General features: G+C 30.5%; 1 long non-coding RNA gene across 1 annotated transcript; it reads left to right on the forward strand.

Annotated features, from left to right (window-relative positions):
- Positions 1–5,792: 5,792 nt before the first annotated feature.
- Positions 5,793–7,312, forward strand: LOC124365176. The gene is made up of 2 exons (XR_006922707.1): positions 5,793–6,130; positions 7,209–7,312. It is a non-coding gene; the product is annotated as an uncharacterized LOC124365176 (long non-coding RNA).
- The last annotated feature ends 1,126 nt before the right edge of the window (positions 7,313–8,438 follow it).

Here is an 8,438-nt window from a genome sequence, read left to right on the forward strand (position 1 = left end):
TACAAAAAAATTAACATAAAAATTGCATTAATGAACATGAACAAACTTAAGAAAATCAACAAGACGATAACACATTGAACTATTGTAATATGTAGTTTAAAATTAAAAGTGTCAAAATCGACATCATCTATTCAATAGATCTTTGATCGCTATTATCATGTATTGTTATAAAGTATATACAAGCGATTATAAAATATAAAAGTATTATGTAGAAATATGATAATGGAAAGTCGTACTTGTTAAGTAAAGAGCGGGATTAAGGCGTTATAAACGACGGAAGGATAAGCTGTACAAATTAAGGACAGATGGAAATAACATCTGGTTCTTCGGTTTAATATCGTTCGTTCTCTCTCTGCATGGTTTCCTCCTACATTTCCTTCCTCTTAAAACACCGGGCAGTTAGTTTTATTCATAACTTGAACCAGTCCATTAATACAATCTACTATCTTTTATTTATAAGTTTAAACAACAATATTCTCGAAAGCTATTATCTATGACATATATAATTATATTGAATATCTTCATGAATCTAAGCTTCTGATGTGACCCTGGATGCGATCTTTGTGTGGTGAATTGCATTTGAAAACTAAATAAACATTTTTTATAAATGTATGTGTACAATAGATATAATCATTCTGTAACACAACTTTAGGTGAAATACAGTAATAAATATAAAACTTCTTGTAATACTGAATACCTAAATTGTTAAGAAAAGTGTTACACCACATACAGAGTGTTTAGGGGATCATTCCTACGGTTAATACTCGTATTTAAACATCCGATAGGAGTTTTAAACATTATGTGTAACTAATACAACCTGTAATTTTAATTTAATTTTTAATTCGATTTTGAGCACAGTGTTTTCATTATGTGTATTATATCATTAGCTAAATTCTGCAGGTTTAGTTAGTATACAATATTTATACCTCTTCCTCTAAAACTGTATACAGTATTTAAATTACTTCAAAAATGTTATTTATATTTTTATATAAGAATAGGTAAGTACAGAAATTTCGATCCCTGTTAGATTTTTCCCCGACAACTTGTATTATAAATATTAATTCTTGAGACGAATCTCAACCTGTGAGAAAGACTCAATGGCACCTCAGTGAGATCATGTGCACACATTAAATCATGTTGTAAACCATAGGCAATATCCGTCTTCAGATTATCAATGCTGGAATGGGATTTACCACCTTACTGGATACTATGCCACTCTATTTAATTAAAAATACGTTATCCAATGCAGTGTATCGAGTATGAAATTTTACTGTACAAGTAATTATTAAATTGTACCAAACTGTGTTTGTTTCAAGTAGATCGAACTTTAATTGAATAAGTAACACATACGATATTTTAAATAACTGTAATAAACATTATTTGCATTGTTATAAAATAGAGCGTTCATTTATTCGTGAGAATAACACTAGCAATTCCACAAACTAAATTGAAAAAAAGTGAAAAAATAAAATTTAAAACCTAAGTTTATTGTGTAAAATTAATATGTAACTATCGAAAAACGAAACTTGAAAATAAAGACTTTGTTTACGTTTTATTCTTGATGATGGAACGTTTGATAGAATAATAGAATCTCGGAAATTTACCAACGTTATACGTTAAAAGTTGTATAACAAAACTTTTGGAGTATTGAAATCTAACCCTTTAGTTAGATTGGATGTTAATTAGGCGCCATTTTTAATACATTTACTACTTCGTAAGAACCTCAAATAAGAATAATTTTAATAAATGTAATCGTAAATTATTTAAGAATTTTGACTATACTGTATTATAAAATCAGTCAATATTTGCGTGCTTTTGAGATATTAAGGAGTTACAGAGGCTTTAAATGTGTAGATTAAATGGTACGACCAGAGTGTGGTTATTGCGCGTGTATAACAATAATGTAATCTAATTAAAAACCAATAGTGAGCGACAGTTGGTGGGAACGACTGACATCATGCGGGCCAATATCTACTGCGGTGCAATAAAAATTATATACATTTGATTTACATATAACTCTGAAACCGAAATATATGTGTAAGTTTATTTACTACAGCTGCAAATAAAGATTTCGAAAAAGATAACTATTTCTACAATGTTTTTTCAAGATTCAATTTTTAAACTTTTGTCTCAAGTAAATAATTTTTTTTTTTTTATTATTTGGAAGCACAATGATTATTCTATAAGATTTACAGGAAAAACATTTAATTAAATATTGTAGTATATATAAAGTACATTTTTCACTTTTATAATTAACCTTAATTTGGTTGTTATATTTGAAATAATCGTATGAAATATGCATATATCTCAAGATTTAAACCTAGTCTATGAGGATTTAAAATGTCAGCATATTGTAAAATATAAAATATTGATAAGGTACTTTAGAAACATCAATTTTTACTGGCAACAAACACGAAAACCCCGGTTCTGATACATACAAAATCGTATTGCATTGTATGCATTTATCTTGACCAATGTAAGTAGATTTATCTGATATACTTATGTACTTTATATAGTTAATTTGACGCATGCTATGCAATATTGTAATTGTTTCACGCAATAAAGAATACTATTAATATTATATATACATATATATATATATATATATATATATATATATATATATATATATATATATATATTTGTTAGTTAGGAACATGAACTTAATTTTAAGACTTAAGAGACCGGTCTTATCAGTGGTAATAATTTGAAATGTAAAGATAAAATAAAACAAACCTGTATGCTGTTACTCGTGCTTGTAAACTTTAACAAAGTAATGAATGCCAATTTTGATACGTAATTTAATAAATACACTGTATGGTTTAGTTAAGATAGTTTAATTTGGACCCCGCTGATAAGTGTTGTACTTAGCGGGGCCATTGAAATGTAAGCTTTTGGAAATAAACCAATTCAATTCAATTCAATTCAATATATAAATCACAATGTTTTATGAACGTGCATATCAATGTGAATTTTAATGTGTGCAACCTAAATTCCGGATAAAATTTCATATCTACATAGACAAGAATGAGTTTATTAATTCTTCATGTCCAACCATGCATTTAGCTGAGCGTTATTGATGCTATAAATCAGTAACATGGTATACATAGCATAGCAATGGTGGGGGGGGGGTTAATCTATGTGAATGTTGAGTATTCAGTGCCAGGAATATTCGGCTATTATTCAGTATTCGGCTATTATTATTTTTTCGCCCTATTCGGCTACTTTTGTAATATTCAGTATTCGGCCAAATTGCATTAAATGTAGGGTAAAATATACACATACTATTCAAGAGAATTACTAATAATAATATTATTAAGATATATATTATTTAAATCAAAAATAGTTAATTTGTTATACATAAAATAATATTTTGGTACTTAAAGTCTATCAAAAGTAAGTTATGATCTATGAAATCAAGATTTTCAGTATTTCTTATAGGGAACGAATGCGTTTTTCTTCGTAAATTATACCGACTTTTTAAAATAGCCTCTCACTATATACACTAATAATTGGAGACGATAGATACATTTTAGCAAATTTCTTTAGGATTGGATACACTTTTGCGCTTGCTAACCACCACTTGTGGTAAATCTTGTTCATTAGAAGATTTCTCTGTATTTTTATAGTTTTTCATGTAATGTGTAGCGACTTTCTAACATCCGTAAAAAACCAGTCGAAATTTCCATTTCCTTTTTATCAGTTTTATTGTCCCTTTTCTTACAAAGCGGAAAAGAATCATCATGGGTACTTCTTAATTCATCAGAACTCATTTTTGGAGCTTCTAAGAGAATTTATTTCTTGCCCTTTTTCGCTTGAAATAATTCCATGAAACTAGTTATAAAGTGGCAACCAGATATTTGGAATTTTGATCGAATTGATGTTTTTTAAGCTCTTCTCGTAGTGAGGATATCATTTTAGTTACATTTTTTGTTATATTTTCCTATAGTCCATTTCTTCTCGAGGTATTAAGCGATGTGACAACATATAGACTTCAGAGATGCAGGAAATACTTGTACTAGTTATTTTGGTAATGTCATCGAATGGTTTAAGGAGTTGGATGCATTGATCCATTAATTTCCACTGAAAAGGTGTCAAATTGTTTAAAGATTCTTAATCCGTAATTTACAAAGAAAAAACTCGCCTTTCAAATAATAGAACAAATTCCTGCGTGCATTTACATGTTGCACTCGTTGTTGGTTTGGCGAGTTAAGTTCTTAAAGATCTGATTTCAACCTTTGTTGTACTATACCAGTGCAGTTAAAATAGGCAACATACAGGCCTAGGCAACAAATAGGCATCTCACAATAGAATGATCTGCGGCATTTCAATTACAAACTTTAGGAATTCTTGGACTGTGCGTTGCAATGAACGAATAAAGCACTTTCCAGAATCATAGTCTGCGTTTCATACACCTCATATTTGCTCTACCGTCATAAAATTCCGTTTGATCTTATTTTCTCGTTGATATTATTACAAATAGAAGTAGAAGTGTGAAGCAGCAGGCGTTAATAATTTACGTTTTTTAGTAGGAAGAGGAAAATGAAATTTCGATGGCCGGTAGTAATATAATAGCCTTTTTAAGAGACAATCGTTCACACGGTAAAGATCGTCAGCATGTTTGTTGCCTCAAACATGTGATACTGCAGTGTGTGACGCGTTGGTTGTGGCTTTATCAGATGCTGGTTGAAATTAAAGGAGTGAGTGCGGATTGATGCTGATGAAAGGCGTGATTTGATCGTGTCCTGAGTTTTAGGAGGGATTGCGTTGAATATAACGTAATATCTCAGGTTATTTTGATTCTCTAAGACTGCAGGGGCAATGTACTACGAAGTGGTCCGTCTAACCCTTCTATATATGGTGGTTAGTATATTGAACTGGGGATAATGTTATGGGTACAGCCTCAAATTTTATCATTAATTTAAGCATGATTCATACCATAAGGAAACTATGTTTCAGTATATAAAAGACCGACAATACTGTTAAACGATATCAAACCCACGTATTTTTATTGCTTTAAGTAATTTTGCAATGTTGACCAATATGTTTCAATCTCCATTATTTGCCAGTTTGATCGGAGCTACAACACAGATTATACGACATTGGCACAAGTGTGGTGCACAGTGAACGGATATAACAAATTTGAGGAGTAGATCAAGGAGACCGCAAAACGTTTGAAAGCCTATAACTATACTCTCTCTTCGTAACTTTACGTGCACTATATCTGTTGTTATGTTTGATGCATAAAATCTGTAGGCAATCATAGAATCTAGTTTTGAAATAAATTAAAGTATTTCTAATTGCTTAAAAGTTTTGGCAAACCAAAACAGTAATTAGGGGTTCTTCAAGCGTAAACTGTTGGAAAAACACATTATATCTTATGCAAAAGGAGCTTATTGCTAATTTTCTTTTCATATAAATATAATTATGTTTATTAGATCACGCTTTTACTGTGATGAGAATTTTACTACGTTACTTATACATTTACTAAAAGACGCACCATTTTCAAATATGATTCGGTTTTGGAAGAAAAGAATTTTTCCATGCATAGTTATGGGTATTAATAAACTAGTAATTAGACGTTTCACCTTGAACAAAGCACATAACAATAATTTGCACAAGATTTATAATTGAACAGCACATTTTAATTTGTTTATTTTTGATCAAAGGAACCCGGAAATACAGTCAATCAAAATATTTTTAGATTTATTAGTTTTGCGTATATTATTCCTATTAATAATAATACCAATATTAATTGTGTTTCCGTAGCAACATAAGGGTTCATAATAAAATTGTCAAATTGTGTCACCAAAATCATCTCAAAGTATCTCTTTCAAAACCTTAACCAAACCTTATACTCACTTACAACATTACATCCAGGAAATATAAGAAAGCCTAAATTCCAAAATGACAAAGCATGATGTAGATATGAATTCGTTGAAAGAGGAAGTAAAGAAACTGAAGACAAAAATGGAACAGATAAACGTAGAATTTTTAATGCTGAAAACTATTGTGAGTCAGCACGTCGAGTAACCCCTTTCACAGAATAATATCGGCGATGGACCTTTACTTTGATGAACACCAGTACCAAAACTTCGTTATAAAATACTTTAAATAAATTTCCCAGTTTGTAAGTATACTTTTATTAATTTTGATTATTTTATGATACAAAATAGTGTCGAGGATACTAATAATAATTCTAGAGAGAGGTAGTGTAAATACTAGATAAAATTATTAAACGGATGTTAACAGAATTTACATGAAACCTTCTTTAAAAGGTTTTAATTTGATACTCAACTAAAAAATAAATCAGACTTGATGTGAGGATGAGCTAAATCGGATGTTAACAGAATTTACATGAAACCTTTTTTAAAAGGTTTTAATTTGATAATCAACTAAAAAATAAATCAGACTTGATGTGAGGATGAGCTAAATTGAGTAATATAAGTCGTATAGGCTTAGAAATACAATGACCAGAGACAGATGTAAATATTATTGTGGTTTAGCCATAATTCAATGACTTTACCATCCATAGCCTTTGCATTAATTGAGGCAAAGATAAACAGCCAAATTAACTAGATAGGTCTTCACTACACAATTGGGAGAAGCCAAAGAACGCTTACCGCCATCAATAACGGAGTAGCTTTCACAGACAAAGGTTTGCCCAGCAACTGGCTACATTGTTGTAGTGGCGAGCTGACTTAATACCATCGGTTCCTATTCAACTCTTAGGTCTAGTTTATTATTTATGTTTGGCCACATTTACAAATTGTATATTTACGTTAAGCATAAACGTCTATTTTTATTTGAGGATTTTCACAATGCAACTAGCTTATCCATGGATTTGCACGCACTGTGAATTATGATGTTAAATTGAATCTGCACTGTTTAGAAACTGTTGCCTACAGACAGTACAGTATCTGAAAATATCTCCTGACACCTAGAAATCCCTATTAAGTGTTGCTCTAGTTCACCTACCTCTTAATGTATCGTCTGAAAACTGATGCTGTCTCAGACATGACTTTTGAAATCTGGAGCCAAGTTCGTCTGAAGAGAACCAAAAAAAGTTGGTAACTAAGACGCAAAATTGTTGTACCTGCTAATAAGAAAAATGTTGTGATGGATATTGAAAGTAGTATAAACGTACGAGATAAAAACATTTTAATATACAATAATTTAATTGCTATTAACACGAAGCTTTTTTTCAGACACGAAGATTTGCTCGAACACGATGCATGGGGTACTCAGTGAAATATGATTGTGTAAGGCATTTCTTAGGCGGATTTGAATCAATAAAATGAAAATTTTAAAAGTGCCTCTCTACTCTGTAGTGAATCTGAAGCGTTCTAAACAGTGTTGACCGCCAACTATGTTGAGACAGAAATTAAATTGATAAACTTGGTTTTAGTTTTATATTTTAAACCTGTCCGTTTCAGGATGCACTACATCAATATAATAATATTAAAATTTTCTTAAATTAATCTTCTTTGTTTGCAAAGCAGTTCTGAAGGTTTCATAACTATGTAGCAACCAAGGCACGGATGGAAAAGGAATTCAGAAATGTTAATTTTAAAATTATTCAGCCCAATTACACTTTAGAATAGATTTCTATTAAAATTATATACTTTTGTCTATTACCGAGAAGGATTTAGTTAACAATTAAGATATTTTCAAACGGATTTCATAAGCTTTTAAGTAAAGAGAGTAACTAGGAGTAGTAACTATTTGAAAACTATATCTGATATGAATACTTTTGTATTGTTTAATCAACTACTCAATGTTTGTAGTATATAAGGAAAAAGATAGACAGAATTCAAGTCAAGAAAATTGCACTTTATTGTATAAAAAATATAATACTACTTGTATGTTTTATTCTGAAATGTAAATGAAATTGACACATTTTTTAATCAGCTACTCAATCGTTTGTAGTTCCTACAAAATATATCGAGGATGAAACGAGCTATGGATTTGAAACAAGAATTAATGTATTTTGAGCAAAGCCTGGTACTCGATATGTGGTATAGCATACTCTTCCTTTTTTTAGTAAGCATATAATCTTCTGATTTCCTACTTCTAAGGCGTTAATAGTGTTTTAAGTTAACAACCAACAAAGCCGGAAATTCAAGGAATTAAAGAGAAGTATTTGAAAAAAGCTACATTAAGAGAAGTCTGAACTAATGGATGTTTTTACTCATAAGAACATTATTTCTGATCTTCAATGCGATATAAAGTGGATGAGGAGAGGACTGAACATTTTTTTTTTATAAAAAAAGAAAGGCAAAATGAGGATGTGATGATTCACATTTCCTGGAAATGATTATCACACCAGTTGCACTTATCTGCTAATTATTGAAGAGTCGATTATTGATGACTCGACTACCCGATGTACACCGAAAAGAGCTGAGCTGGTAGTAGAAATGTTTTTTCACCACGCCGAT

Source organism: Homalodisca vitripennis, chromosome 6, assembly GCF_021130785.1.
Source record: "Homalodisca vitripennis isolate AUS2020 chromosome 6, UT_GWSS_2.1, whole genome shotgun sequence".
Lineage (NCBI taxonomy): Eukaryota > Metazoa > Arthropoda > Insecta > Hemiptera > Cicadellidae > Homalodisca > Homalodisca vitripennis.